Source organism: Melanotaenia boesemani, chromosome 23 (assembly GCF_017639745.1).
Source record: "Melanotaenia boesemani isolate fMelBoe1 chromosome 23, fMelBoe1.pri, whole genome shotgun sequence".
Taxonomy (NCBI): domain Eukaryota; kingdom Metazoa; phylum Chordata; class Actinopteri; order Atheriniformes; family Melanotaeniidae; genus Melanotaenia; species Melanotaenia boesemani.
Genome location: NC_055704.1, coordinates 23,985,138 through 24,001,516, shown reverse-complemented (window position 1 = coordinate 24,001,516; position 16,379 = coordinate 23,985,138).

Sequence of the window (16,379 nt, the reverse complement as noted above, 5' to 3'; positions counted from 1 at the left end):
AAAAAAAACATGGCTCAAGTAATAATCATAATTATATCTGACATTTATCCAGTTGGGACCGTTTTAGCCTACTAATGGATGAAAATGCTGGTCTGCAATCACATTAAAATCCACATTGTTTACTTCATGCATTGCACACCTAAACATAGCCAAACATGGAGGAAATAACACAATATTTTCACCTGGCAGATTTGAGCAAATACACTCAAATTACTATAATGTACTCAACATGAGAGCTGGCTTGCTGGAAAGTGATGGAGAAATAAAATATGTTACTCATGTAAACAAACAGAAATACACCTGAGGAGCTAAGGCTTGTAAGAGGAAAGAGGAAAGCTGGCCGAGTAATTTAAACTCCAGGAACATCACATCGACTTCTGCGCTGTGCTGGGAGCAGACTTGTTTGGGCTGCTCTCCTTCCGCCTTTACCTCCTACTGTGTGGTAAGGTTTTGCTTTCTTAAAAAATGGTCAAATCTAGTGGAGCGATAAAAAGTGAGGTAAAAGAAGAAAGAAAAAAGATGGACCTAACTGGTAGAAGCACTGATCTGCGTGTGCCAAACTGTTGATTAAAAAGATGTATAAAATGCTAAAAACATATTACAATTTATTTTTTTACTTTTTCATTACAGCGGACAGTTATGTTTAGCATTTGTTTTTGAGAAGCAGAAATGGCCTGGGATATGATTTTAGAGTCTGAGTCAATCGTTTAGTTGGAATTCAGGTCCATGGATACAAAGAGAGAAGAACAAGCAAGAATAGGATATGACTTCTAGACAAACCAAGCCCTGGCAACAGCTCAAAAGTAGTTACACAGGAGAAACACAGGAGAGTCTGCAAGAAAAAAAAAAAAGAAGTTCCCTCAGTGGATGAAACTGCCCCTTAAGCCTATCTGAAGCTGAGACTAATCCCTCCTTTATGTGTGTGCGGCATGTTACGGCTGCGTCACGGTTTTGTTTTAACCTCCTTGACGTGGCAATTTTTACCGGGAGTGTGTAACAGTACAAATCTAAAAACGGACTGTTAAATGTAGACACTGATTTTTAAAACATCATATTCCAGAAGTGCATGTAAATCCATCAGATTATTACAATTTCCTGATTACTTCCAGAGTTGGAGTTTTGTAGGGAAATAAATTGTCATCGGCCCCGACGTTGTGGCTCAGAATAATGACCCTCACTGTTCACCGTACCTAGTGAAGTTTGATCAAAGTAACTTTCTGCTACTTGGCACTTTTTCAAGAAGGAAAGAATTTAAATCAAAGTGAAGAAGTGCCATTAATCAACGTCTTTATTGAAATTTTTCTGAATTTTTTTTCTTGAACTTCAGCTTCAACTGAACTTTTGCACTTTGTTGCCCCCTAACGAAGGCGTTTTGCATTCTGTCTTGTTCTTTTTCCCTCTCTTCCTCCAATTATGTCCTCTCGGTTTTCTTTGATGCATCAGCCATTGTGCATGTTCTTGATATCCAGTTGCTGGCAGTGACAAAGCATAACACAGCTGTCACATGATGCCCTGGCTGGAAGGAAAAGGTCATGAAATGCAGTTTCTCAGCATCAAGATGCTGCAGGTCAACGCAGACTCCAGGAATGCACAAACTGAATGTCAGTGTACCATCAAAACATGTCAGAAAGACAGAATTTAGCGGATATAAAGCCATGTAGTGTATCTATAAGGTGGTGATAAAGATGAGCTTTCATATAACTGGAGCTAATCTCATTTAATTATCTATGATACATTTTTATGGCCTGGTTTCAAACCTTGTTTAGAAAATAACAACTTGACTTCTGGTATAAAAAAGAGCTATGACCCAGACGCAGTATGCAGCCGTGTCGGGCTACTTTCGTACATCACACCATTTAAATGTGTGTTCGGTGGAATCTGCTTAAAGTGCTAAATCTGCACAGAATAAGCTTGTAAGTTGAGTGCAACTAAAAAAATGTGATTTGACAGCAGCTCAAAAGGCTCAGAGGAACTATTTTACATAACTTGTTATGTTTTGTGCAGCTGGATGCAGAGTGGAAATGTTTCATGAAGCTGGGTGGCGTTAAAGCATGATGGAGATCTACCCTGGAGATTAAAAAAAAAGAAAAACTATGCCTGACATGACAGTGATAAGAGCTGACAGGCTCTCACTAACGTCCTGGCCACCAGTTCTGAGCCGAGTTTGACATCTGCTCCCAAATCACCTAAAGCTGATGAGACTCAGAAGGAAGTCAACCAACATGACAGCGGTGAAGCCAAACCACAGAAAAAGCTGCTTATGTCACCTTTACATTATGAATAAGTCATCAGAGACCTAAACATTATTTACACAAAGAAGAATTATATTTCATTATGAGAGCAGATGTACAGGACCTACGGATAGCAGTTAGTACAATAAACCAGTGGGTCAATTTCATGATCAGAATATTAACCAAGTAAAAATGTGTAAATTATTTATGTCAATTAATCACTTTCATGCACTCATTATACGCAAAAGCCTAAATAAGCATGAGGTCTAGTTGTCGTGTACGACTCTGTGCAGGACTTAATTTTTTTTTTATCCTTTTAAGGTCATAAAAGATCATCAGATAAACTGAACAAGCTTCCCGAGGCTAGACCAATCAGAAGCCTGCACAGATGGTCAGTCTGCACCAGACCTGTCTGATCTGATTATTCATGTTCTGAATGATGGTTTTACTTTCTGTACCTAACTCACAATTTAAAGTTAAAAATCTCCCAACATATAGTAATTATTTTCATTAGAATTAGACAATAATTAATTTTAAATCTAATATGTTTTCTTATTTGAGGGAAGAATGACTGGAGTGTGTGAAGTGTGTGAACCTTAAAATGATAAAACTCTAACTTGATTCGATCTTGGTCCTGAAACTGTACTGGAGCATCCAGCGTAGGACTGGGTGATAAAATGATTTCCAAGTCAGATCAAAATTCAATTTTAGTGAATTTCTGTATAAGCACTACGCTGTTATTTATAGAAAGAGTCTGTTAATAGAGCAAACACGCTTTCCCTCAGCACAAACAAGAAGATGAGCAACAGGCGGGGAAATGAAAGGACAAGAGTAGACGTTTAAAAAGTACTGACATCTTGCGGTAAAGATTACTTCAAATATCAGGCACAGTTGTAAATAAACGGTGGCTGTCAGTGGCCAAAATGTTTTCATGTGTGAGTGGATCGAGTGGCCTCAGATGCAGCAATGACTGCCCTACAGGTAACTACAACATGTGTACGTGTGTACTGTCTTCTTCTATGGTCCTTAAGGTGTTACTTAACCTAAACAGTGTCCTAGCTCCTATCAAACAAAGCTGGTACGGAAGTTTTAAAACTTAGAAGGTTCATTATTTGAGTAAAGGCATTAGATACAATAGAACCTTCATTTTTAATGATGTAAAAAAAAATTCTGTTACTGACCTTTGATTTTGTTACACACTGCACCTTTAAGCCCAGTTTCTACTGCTGGTAAGAGCTCGGATAAAAAACATACTTATTAAGTGATGTTTATTATTAATGACCAGTTAGAGCTCTAGATGTGTGCTACATTTGCTCTACTTGTCAACTTATTAGGTCCGTCCATCCATCCATCCATCCATCCATCCATCCGATTAGATTTAGATTAGATTAGAAAAAAAGTTTAATAACCATAATAACAAACATAAAAACAAAAATAAAATACAAAAAAAGAGAAAACACTAAAAAGTTTAAAAGGAGTGGGTGGAAGCATAAGCTTTTATAATCCCACCCCAGTAAATTACAACAATCTTTGGGTATTTTAACTTTATCACAACCACTACCAGGCACTAGATAATCTGATGGAAACAGCAGCGCTAACAGCAACATTCAGTCTATACGATCAATATCTCCTTATAGAATATGTTTTTATCCTTATTATGTTACATAATCTATACGCTTACAATAATCAATTACAATAATGGCATTATGCAGTAATAATAATAATTAAAATAACAATGGGAATAGCAGCAGTTATAACAATAATGATATTCAGTTTATATAATACTTCATTCCAGACCATTTCTGTACTGTATAGTGATTTAAATATTTGGATTTTTGGAGACCGCCTGTGTTTTTCGTCCATCCTGTTCCACAGTTTGACCCACAGACACAAAAACTTTCCTGGTGTTTCTCACCCAGTGCATTTTAAAAATTGTTCATCTTTTAAATTAAAGCACCATCTCTCGGGCTGAAAAGGTTGTGTATACGGTATGGTAATAATCTCCTGTTAAATTTAAACATGGTCTATAATTAACCAGGTCCTGGAGTTTTAGTACCTTGAACAGTATAAACAGAGAGTTTGTATGAGCCAGATAACCGACTTTATGTAAAACACAGACCGCCCTTTTTTGTAATATTAATAGCGAGTAAAGTGTATTTTTATAATTGTTGCCCCAGACCTCTATACAGTACTTTAAGGTAAAATTAGTGAACAATAAAGAATATAGAGTGATTTGTTATCCAAGACCTGCTTAATTTTATTTGTGATTGAGATATTTTTGCCATTTTATTTTCTGAGTCTGATGTGAGGCTTCAAACTAATTTTATTATCTAGTATCACTCCCAGGAATTTTCTCTCCTTAACATATTTAATGATTTCATTATTTATGCATTTACCTTTGTTTTTATCATTTGTTTTATATATTTTTTTATTTCTCTAATTCATTAATTATAGTAATAACTACCTCCTTATAATCCTTTCCAGAATAAAAAATATTTGTATCGTCTACAAATAATATTAATTTTAGCAAATTAGAGACTTGAAATATATCATATATGTATATGTTAAACAATTTGGGGCCCAATACTGACCCCTGGGGGCCACCACAGGTAATTTACATACAGTCAGACACGTGATTTCCCACCTTCACAAATAACTCCTAATCCAGCTCAGTGCCTCTCCCCTAACTCCATCCATCCATCCATCCATCCATCCATCCATCCGTCCATCCATCCATCCACCCATTCATCCATCCATTTTCTACCCGCGGGGTTTCTGGGAGCTGAAATCCATTCCAGCAGCTACAAGGTGAGAGGCATGATAAACTGGACAGGCTGCCAGTGCATCGCAGGGCCAAAACAAAGAGAAAAACAGCCACTCCTGCTCATTGTCAACTTGTCCCTCCTAACTAAAAAGTTAGCTATGATGAGTTTACTGTGTTATATTCAAAGAGTCAAGTACAAACCTGCAGAAAGCTTCTACAGTCGTAGCAAATCTGTGTCCAGAGTCACTCAAGTAAAAGCTCATTCATGGCTTCTGCTTATGCAAGCCAACTGGAACTTTACAAAGGCACACAAAGTTCTGTTCATACTGCAAATTAGGTCAGCTAGAAGCTTTCCACACACTCTCTAAACCTCTCTGAAGTCCTGTAGTCTTTCAATGAAGAATTAGAAGTTTAGAAGACAGCAGTCTCTGCTAGACTTGTGTTCTCCTCCTGCTCTTTGTCTTCTGTGCTGCATTTATGGTGCAACTTTTGAATAGGAAGCATCAGGAGGCACTTCCTGAAGGAGGTACAATCCATGCGGTTTTAAATTTTTGGGTGGCACACAGAGTCACAGAGGTGACTTTTATTGCACTATTTAAGAATATTCAATTTTTACCACACCAGCATTGCACACAAGCCGATGCAGACACCATGAAGTGATCACAAGAGTCCCTTTAGACACCAAGACAAGGTTAATCATCAACTAAAGTCATCTACAGGCACCTGTTTGCAAAAACAAGCAGGTAGAAATAAGCCTCTGTTACTACATGAAGCCATTATCACACATGAACACTGGTATTTTAAGGAAAATGTGCAGACTGTTTCCACATGTGCTTCAAAGCAGGAGACTTTCTAGTAGAGGTGCACTTCCAGGGCCGGAAACACGAGGGACGGGGTTAGGGATAACATCTTGGATGTCTACCTCTGCTTCAGTCATCATGGCAGACAGAGTCATCACAGTTTTCATCACATCACAGTCATCAAAAACTTTAACATAAATGAAAAGCGTTTCCACATAAGTTCTGAAATCATATTTTCTTGCTAATCTTGACTTTGGTACTTCTCAGTTGCTTCATCAGTTCTGGAAATGTCTCTTGACATTACATTTTTTGTAGTTTCTATGAAAATCAAGCACACGGGTAAACCAGCAAAGAACGTAGAGGAATCTGTTCATGCAATATTTTCCTCTAGAGCCAGTGAGGAAAGGCTGAAGAGTCGCTCATGAGCCATGGGCTGCAGACCTCTGCCTTAAACCACGATTAGAAATAAAACAAATAAACTTACTCATATACATGTGACTTTATACAGTTACACAATAGACAATGATATCAATAACAAGTGAATTTAATAATCCAGCTAATGAGAAAGTTTGGTTAGAGTTATTTCTTAATTTCATAGCTAAACTGTTATTATTTTTTCTTTTTGCAGTTTTTCTATAAACTGGCTCTCGTTACAGTAATTTGTGGTATTTTGTCTTGTCAGACGTCATCTCCTCTGAATTCATGTGGTTTTTACCTCAACTGAAACTAACTCAGAATATTGTGGAGCCATGACTGGTTTCTTGCTCTGTACATAGTTTTGGGCTGTTTTAAAATAAATCAAATCCTTACATTTCAGCATTTTATTTGGTAAAGATTTGATCGGATTATTCTGTGTTAGAGGTTTAGTTAACATTTCTCATTGCTCTTTTTTGCAGGGTTAAGATTTTACACCTGAATCTGTATCAGTGGCCATGAATGCTGCATGTGAAGCAGTGAAGAAATAACATAAAGCACTAATAAAAAGTTTAACCTTCATGATTATCGCAGACGTTTTTGCTGCAAAGCTAAAATCACCACATATCCTGTTTTTTTTTATGTTAAAGTGGTTTGATCAGATTTAACTTAAAGACCAACAACCCCCTCTCCACTCTGTTTGCTTTTGATTAAAAGGAATATTTTCTTCATGCAGCTATGATGATGACTTCATGCTGGGGCTGTGTTTTAAGTGCAGCTTTGTTCGGCTCTCATTAGATTTTGCATCTTGGGACTTTTTAATCTGATCACCATATGCACATCTCAGGCATAATGCTGGTAAAATAAAACGCAGCTCCGCTCTACTCTGCCTTAAGAGGATTTTAAAACTGCTGCTGAACTTTATGTGGCTCGCTCTCATTGAATCATCTTCATGGTTAAAAAAAAAAGAAGTTAAAACATAACACATGGACAAACGTTGTGCCTGCATTTAGGGTTTATCTGTCGGCAGCAGCAGCTCACTTCATCTTTAAAACTGCTTCCTGTGAAGGTTTCATTGATCACTTTGCTATAATTCTTCAACACATTTGGGCTGAATCACACCTGGTGACAGAGACCGTGTGATTGAGGAGACAGCAGGGACAATGGGAGACAAATGATGTGTCAACCAGGACAGCTTGATGGTTTCCTTTAAAAGCATGTTGTGTAATGTGAGATTATGGGTGGAGTGAAGGTTTTTTGTAAACAAAAAGCCTATAAATACATCAACAGCAACACTAGGAAACCTTTTGTTAAGGTAAGTGGAACCTAAATGTATCTGCTTCACACACTCAGCAGACTGCTGGACTCACAGGGAGGGAAGCAATGATTAGTACTTTTAATTTGTCTGAGCATGGCAGCCATGTCAGAGGTTTTATATTGAAATGAATGAAGTCCAAGTTACTCTAATAAATACAGTTGGATTGTATTACAAGTACAGTATTAATGCAGAAGCCTTTTTTTTTTTTTTTTTTTACTTTGTGGCCTCTACATGATCCGTTACATTCGCCCTGTTTCCTGTGGGGTGAAGGCAACAGGACGAGGTGAGACATGGGTGACCGCGACATCTGCTCTTTCTGGGCTTTGCTCCAGATCAGCATCCAATCCACTCCTCAATCTTTAGTTTTAATAATATGAACTTAAACCTGAATTTTTGCCACTTCTCATTCAATCAACAAGCAACTCCTAAATTAGCCCAAACCATCCGAGGCAGATGGGTGAGGTTAGGTGGAAGAGCTAAGGAAAAATGGGGAACAACCAAACAGTGACGAGCGCTGGCTCTGAGCCCTTTGGCTCGATGTGGGAAAGCAATAAAGGTGGCACGCAGCTGAGCCAACAGCTGACAGGAACAGGAACCAACGCTTGGCCAAGGTCAGAAAAAACTGAGCATATGCACACACACACACACACACGCAAAGAGAGCGAAACAGGGTCAAAAAGCGCTGGGGTTGACCCAGCACCCCAGAGGTGTGTCAGATTTAATGCTGAGAACAGAAGAATATTACTGTGTATTCAAAGATAAGGTGCTTGTGAGGCATGTCATCCGAGAGAGGCTTGTAATCAGTGTAGCTATTGTTGGCAGCCATCACAGGGACTGATAACCAGGTGGAGTTTACACACACACACACACACACACACACAGTCAGAAACTCAAAACATGCTCCTGGTTCATTCAAAACTCCCCATCAAACTGTATTCCACCTTGTCAGTTTCTTTCTAATTATTTTTTTTTAATCAGTATTTCAGAAATTGTGTTTATAAATGCAAATAAATAACAGCTAATCAGTATTAGAATGAAAGTTGATCAATAAGTCAGGTGATCACATTATGGACTGTTTGCTAATTAAACAAGAAAAGTTAAACAGTCTATCAAATTTCAACAGAAAGCAATCATTAAGCTTGTCAATAATTATGGGATTAATTGTAACATTTACATCATAACTGATATTTAAATACTGAGACAGAAGCCCAGCAGCACCTCCACCTGCATGGGAAGCTATGCAGGACTTTCTGTATCAGCAGGGACATTTTAACTGTGGTGTATAAATTACCGATCAAATTCAGAACATTTCCTCCTGGTTCGGCCACCTCACCATCAAACATTAAATAAAACTCTCCCACATGATCAGTCAGACCAGTAAAATAATCACCTCATCACAAACGCCTCAGTCTGACCTGTACAGCTGCTCTGTGACCAGCAGAGCCACCCGGATCACCGAGGACCTTTCTCACCCACTCTACACCTCCTTTCACTTCCTACCTTCAGGCAGACGTCACAAAGTCCCGCTGGCCCAGAAAAACATCCCAAATAAAATCATTCATTCATTTCCTCTGCTTTAACCAGCCTCAACAATATCAAGTCGACTTACCGTCTTTTTCCCGGTAAGACTTTACAATAAGGGTCCCTTAATTAAGGTTAGTGCATTATTAAGCATTAATTAAATGTTAAATATTATATTATTTACTAATGTTAGGTATTATTTATTTTGTGTTAGTTTGCATATTACTTAATGCATTAATAAGCAGATAATTAATGTTTACTACTCAACCTTACTTAAAGCATTTTTATGTTACCAGGATCAGCCCTAATAAACTATTATTAATGTCTTAAGTAATCATTTACTACTGTTGTGCTGTGTATGTCATGCTGTGTATGTGCTGTGTATGTTGTGCTGTGTATGTCATTACCTGATCTTAAGTAAGGTATTACTTAACATTAGCAGCCTGATAAATAAACTAATAAATAAATATATTCATATCCTACCTAAAATCTTGTTAAACATCTAATTTGGTGAGATGATTAGATCATCATCATCCTCATCATCATCTGCAACAATCAAGCTGAGCTACCACTGAATGTCTTAATGAGCACATGTCAGCCATTGACTACCTGTGATACACCAGATTATTTCTACACAATTATGTGATATTTTAAAGTTTATTAGTGTTGTTTTGAAATACAAAAAGATTCTGGAAATATCTAAAAATGTACATGTATATGAATAAGAAAAACCTGTAACTATTTAAATACATAAAAATTTAACTTTTTTTTTTTTTTTTTTTAAATTAAAATATTTTATTTCTCAGAAAAAGTCTAATATAATACAATTTGTAAAGCTATAATAATTGGATTAAAAAAAATGTTTTAATATAAAACAAAAATAGTTGGACAGAATTTTGATACTATCTCATATATATATATCTTCCAGAATATCTTTTCTTTTTTTCCCCAGCATAGTTCCAAGTTATTATCTTATATTATTATATTATATTAACTTCTTATCTTGTTTCAAGTTGTTGTTTTTCCAAAAGCAAAAGACAAATTTCCATTTCAAGAATGAAATGGACATTAAAATAAAGAGTCTAAAGTGCACACTTTAGACTCTTGCTTTTGAGCCAAAATAGAAAGGTAGCAAAACAAAACCCAGCCTGTTTGCTATGAGGCTGCAGCTCTGAACGAACACACTGATCAAACCAAAGTCCAACTATCTTCAATTTTTCCAGAGTGCATGTGTGTCACTGTGTTTGGTTGCTACTCGACAATCTGCGACACAGTTGCACATGCATAGAAAAAATCATAAGAATAAAAAGAGAAACAGCAAAATGAGAGGACAAAAAAAAAAGATAGACAGAAAGCTGAGGGGGTTTTCTGTCCCCTGAGAGACCACATGCGACCACAGACCTCTTCCTGAGAGGCAAGAAAGGTTTAAATATCAACCTCTCGTTAGTCTGCACCTCTAAAGAGTTACTGCTGCTAAAGTAGAAGAATTTACATTTACAAACTTTACATTTTTAAATGTTTCTTCCCTGTTATTCAAGCCACAGGTTCAATCTAAATATATAAATATAAATTTCTAACTGTATCTACTGCTGACTGCCTGTTTTATTTTCTCAAACTTACTCCAGATCATGGCACAGTAAATTAGCATGACTGAGACAAGAGAGGAAACCTCGGCTCTGCTGCAGCCATGAGGGGAAGGTGGTGTCAGTGGTGTGCAGACACTCAGACGGCCAGATAGCTGTAATTACTCCAGCAGCAGACAAAGATTAATTAAGCAAGAGAGACTAGAATTAATGAGGTTAGAACACACACCTTAACCAGGCTTTAAAAACTTCACACTGCTTGCCTGGAGACTGCTGGGGGTTTAAACATACTTGGTAATGAAGATGCTTCTTTTCTGGCAAAGCGGTCCATACAGGTGTGAAACAGCAAACTAGATCAGCAACAATTAGATGCTTAGTCTTTCTCACGCAGGCCCATGGCTAATATCCGCTATTCCCATCTTTTGTGTACTTATATCCTCAATGTGATTACAGACGCCTCTAAATTGTTTGAGTGTAACAGATCCTAAATTTGGGACAGTCTTTGTTTCTTGTGTTGAACTGAATCTAAACATCCTGATAAAATAGGACACTGCAGTAAAAAAAAAAAAAAAAAGAAAAAGAAAACAGATAACATTCACATCACCCACTAAACAGTATATAAATAGAAAGCACTGAAATATAACAGAAACTTTGCACAAGCCCATCATATATCTGCTCCAAGTCTTCCACCATGACACGCTGTCTAAATCTGACTGGCAGTCATGATGATCTACAGCACCCTCAACAACCAATGACCCCGAAGTAGATGGTTTTAAGTTCAGCATCAGAGGACAAGAAAGTCATTGGTCCTGTGTTGGCCAGATAACATGGACTGGTTTGGTGTGTGCATTGATATTTTAAATATATCTGAGTATTCAGAAAGGTCCCGAGATGGAAAAACAGGTGGTGAGATCCGGGCAGTGGTCTTTCACCCTGGTACATATACATTAAAAGATGATTTTGGGAGGTTGTATCCAGAGATTCACTTTGTCTTTTAATTTACCTTAATTTCTTACAGTGGAAGTAACAGCTTTAATGCCAGCTGTTGGTTACTTCCACCTATTTTGGGGCAGCGTGGCTCAGCAAGGGAGAGCGGTCATCTTGTAACCCAAGGGTTGCAGGTTCGAACCTTGGCCTGTCAAGTTCATGTCAAGGTGTCCCTGAGCAAGACACTGAACCCGTAATTGCGCCTCATGGGTTGTGGTTGAGCATCTTGCATGGCAGCTTCCACCATCAGTGGGTGAATGTGATGTATGATGTAAAGCACTTCGGGTTTCATTCCAGGTACAGTAAAAGCGCCATATAAATATTACTCATATTACCATTTGTATATTTGTATTTTGTCTCTTGCAAAGAACGAACAATTGATGGGAGAAAATGAAGCTAATGTGTTTCTGCAGCAATGTAATTAGGCTAAAGTCAAACAAACAGAATGAACAGCAAGTGCAACCTGTTTCTACCAAGTACACAGCAGATCAGATGAAACGTGGACAGATGTTTATCTGTCGACATAAATGGAGTTTAAGAATATATAATCATTAATACCTCATAATGCTACAGTTTCAGGGTCCTGGCCCTTTAAAAATATTTAAAGCAAGGTAACACACACATGCAAGACTTCACTTGACAGAGAGACAGTGCCATCCATCCATCCATCCATCCATCCATCCATCCATCCATCCATCTATCCATACATCTATCCATACATCCATCCATACATCCATCCATCCATACATCCATCCATACATCCATACATCTATCCATACATCCATACATCCATCCATCTATCCATACATCTATCCATACATCCATCCATCCATCCATCTATCCATACATCTATCCATACATCCATCCATACATCCATACATCCATCCATACATCCATACATCCATCCATCCATACATCCATACATCCATACATCCATCCATACATAGAGAGACAGATAGATTGTGACAAGTCAGCTGAAAACTGGATTACAACAGTACAAGTTTACTTCCACTCAAGTGGTAGGTATGATGACACACACACACACACACACACACACACACACACACACACACACACACACACACACACACACACACACACACACACACACACACACACACACACACACACACACACAGGCTCAGTACACATGAAAACTCATCATGTCTTCAAGCAGACTGACCACGGGTCTGACGGTGAATTAGTGAGGTGAAGATTGTGTCAGTGAATTTAAGAGGGAAGTAAATGTAATTTGAATGGAAACACTGTGGTTAGTACCAGGATATTACAAACACAAGCTTAGTGATGCATTCATGAAGCTTTTAAGAAACAAAAATGTAATATAGACAGTCACTATTTAAACAATAAAAACAAAGCATAATATTAAAAAGTTGGATAAAAGAATTAGTTCATAACCACAATCACACTTTTCATGCACAGATGTACTCTCAGCTATCGCTTCACACTCAGAGTGCATAAAACACTTCATGAAAAGTTACTTTGGTGCACGACAGCAAGAAACTGAAAGAATCTTTGTGCCAACCTGCGAAAAGTCTGTTTTCAAAAACACAGAATAAAATGCACAAAAATACACAAACCTCAGTTTTACACTTTAGCCACAAGACAGGCAATACACTTATGGCCAAAAAAGATGAGCATGGTGGACCCGCTAGAAGCAAATAAAGGAATAAATCACGCACACATGCTCACACATAAAGCTCAAACCTTTTCACACACAGAAGTACCACGAAGTGTTTTCCATATAAAAAATCACCAACAGACACGACTACCTCATCTAATTCTACACTCTAATCTCAACGTTCTGACTCTTTAAGTGGATATTATGGAAATAAAAAGGTATGATGCTGCTGAAGAAACAATATCTTTGGCATCTGTTCACACCGGGAGCCAGACCACCCAAGACCCCAGAAGCTACTGCCACTGGAACCGCCCAGATCAGGACAGATAGGGGTCCACACACCAGCCATAGGGCTGCAGTGCAGGACCCCCAGCCATATGAGGTGGTCACCGCAGCAACTGGAGTTTGGTCTAATTTTAATAAAGTTAGACCAAATAAAAGCAACAGATATAAATATGAAGGAATTGATAAAATAAAATAGACTAACATAAAAATTCAGTTAAAAGCTGAGCTATAAAGGTCTTGAGTTTCTTTTTAAAACCACTAACAGTTTCTGCAGCCCTGGGTTTCACTGGCAGGCTGTTCCACAGACGAGGCCCATAGACGTGGAACCAGGTCTCAAAGGTTTTAGTCCTGGTTTTTAGAAACTAAAAGACCAGTACCAGACGACCTCATGATTCACGAGGGCTCATAATTTAAAAAGGGCTCAGATAGATAAAAAGGCCCAAGACCATTTAGACATTAATAAACTACTAGAAGAATCTCAAAGTCATAATCAAAGATATCACACACGCAAAATATCGATACCAGATGTCTTCTGATGCACTTTTCTATCTTCACGTGACAAAAACAAGCACTGATCACCTTGGTGTCGGTCCATTTTTGATGCAACATATCCGACTGGAAGTCCAACACAGCTGCTGTGTACAGGAAGGCGGTGAGCAGGCTCTACTTCTGGAGACGGCTGAGGTCCTTCAATGTCTGATGCAACATGTTGGAGATCAAGAAAAACACAAGTTAAAAACCACAACAGAAAGAATAAAGCCAAACTGATGAACTATACAGAAAAATAAAAGCAAACTACTAAACAAAAGCTAAACAGTTATAAGAACTGAGCCAAATTAGTGATGAAACTAAAACTAAAAAACAAAAACTAAAGTGGGCAAGACAACACAGGACAAAATAAAGTTTACAAGTTGCTTTTATAAATATTGCCTACCACGCTGCTCATCAAACTTAGAGCAGACAACAAGCCAGGGGTTCAACAAGGCAGCCACCAGCAGCAGCAACTCCAGGAAGCAAAGGGAGAGAGAGGTCGGCAGGTGTCTTGAATGGCTGCTCTAATTAAGGGGAGGAGCCAATTCTAGAGCCACATTCAAGACTGTGTTTACCACTACAAGTCTACTACTACTCCCAGAGTTTAGAGAACAGTCCAAAACTTGATAATATTTTAATATTTCATAAGCCTAAACAGATATTTTTGTCAGCTGCTGTAACTATCTGGAACAAACTGCAACATCTATAACTAATTTAGTTTTTTCTTAATCTTCTATATTTAAAACTCATGACTCCATTTAATTCATCATCAGAGGAAAAAAAACCCTTTAGAAGAAAGAAATCTGGCAGAACAAAGTGAGGCCATCTGCCTCGACCAGTCGCATCGACAGGACAGGAAGAGAGAAAAGAAGCTCTGACAGTATAAAGGCTGGGCAGGGGAGTCGAGTCAGATCAGAAACATGGAGCTCAGGAAGCAGAAATTCCTGCAGAAAGTTGCAGAGATAGAACAGAGTGCTTACTGCACGCTTCATCAAAAAGGGAAGTTTTTTCTTTTATTGAAGAATGTTAGAAATAGAGGATCTCAAACAAACTGCGGGTTGCATTTTAAAGCAACTGCAGGACGTATCAGGAAGCCATCTGGACATCCTGAAAATAATGCATTAAAATAGGTTATTATTTATTTTTATGGACTGGTTAGTAAACATCGCTCTGAGAAGGATGATCCAGACAAACTGGCCTATCTGACTACCTGACAGGCCACAGTCTGTCCGTCTGGGCAGCGTCCTGTCTGACGTGGTGATCCTCAGGGGACTGTGCTGTATCCTTTCCTCTTCACCTTATACAACACTGATTTTTTTAGCCCCACTCTGAGTCCTGCCACCTTCAGACTCAGCTGTTGGTGGGTGTAGAAGAGAAGGAGGGGAGGAGGAGGACAGAGCGCTGGTGAACAGGTTTGTAGAGTGGACTGGCATGAATCAACTGCATCTGAATGTCACCAAGACCAGAGAGATGATGACTTCCAGAAGAAGACTCCTCTAACTCTACTGAAGATCATGGGGCAAGAGGTGGAGACTGTTGAGACCTGTAAGGACTGGGGAGTAACCAGTGACCACAGACTGGACTCCTATAATGTCTGGAGATCTTTCACCAGTCTGTTGTCTCCAGTCTGCTTTTCTTTGCTGCTGTGTGCTGGGAAGCAGCATCGGAGCAGCAGCACCAGCAGACAGAAAGGAGGTGCTGAACAAACTGGTTTCCATCATGGAGAACCCCGACCATCTTCTCCACACACACTGGTCAGACAGCGGAGCTCCTTCTCTACCAGACTGAGACGCTCCGCTGTTGTATGGACGGATACAGGAAACCTTTCCTGCTACATTCCATCACTCTGTTTATCCAGCCAGCCAGCCATCTGTTCGTCCGTCCATCCATCCATCCAACCATCCATCCATCCATCCAACCATCCATCCATCCATCCATCCATCCATCCATCCATCCAACCATCCATCCATCCAACCATCCAGCCAGCCAGCCAGCCAGCCAGCCAGCCGTCTGTTCGTCCGTCCATCCATCCATCCATCCATCCATCCATCCATCCATCCATCCATCCATCCAACCATCCAGCCAGCCAGCCAGCCAGCCATCTGTTCGTCCGTCCATCCATCCAACCATCCATCCATCCAGTTGTCCTTTGTCAGGTCATTCGTCGTGGTTCCCTGTCATGTCATCTGAACATAATATTTCTGTGCAAATTATGCCCCCCTGCATATAAACAGCAAGTCAGAACATCATCTAATTTGAAAAGACATGGAGATGAAGAATCTGTCCAGTGTGAGACGAAATCCTAT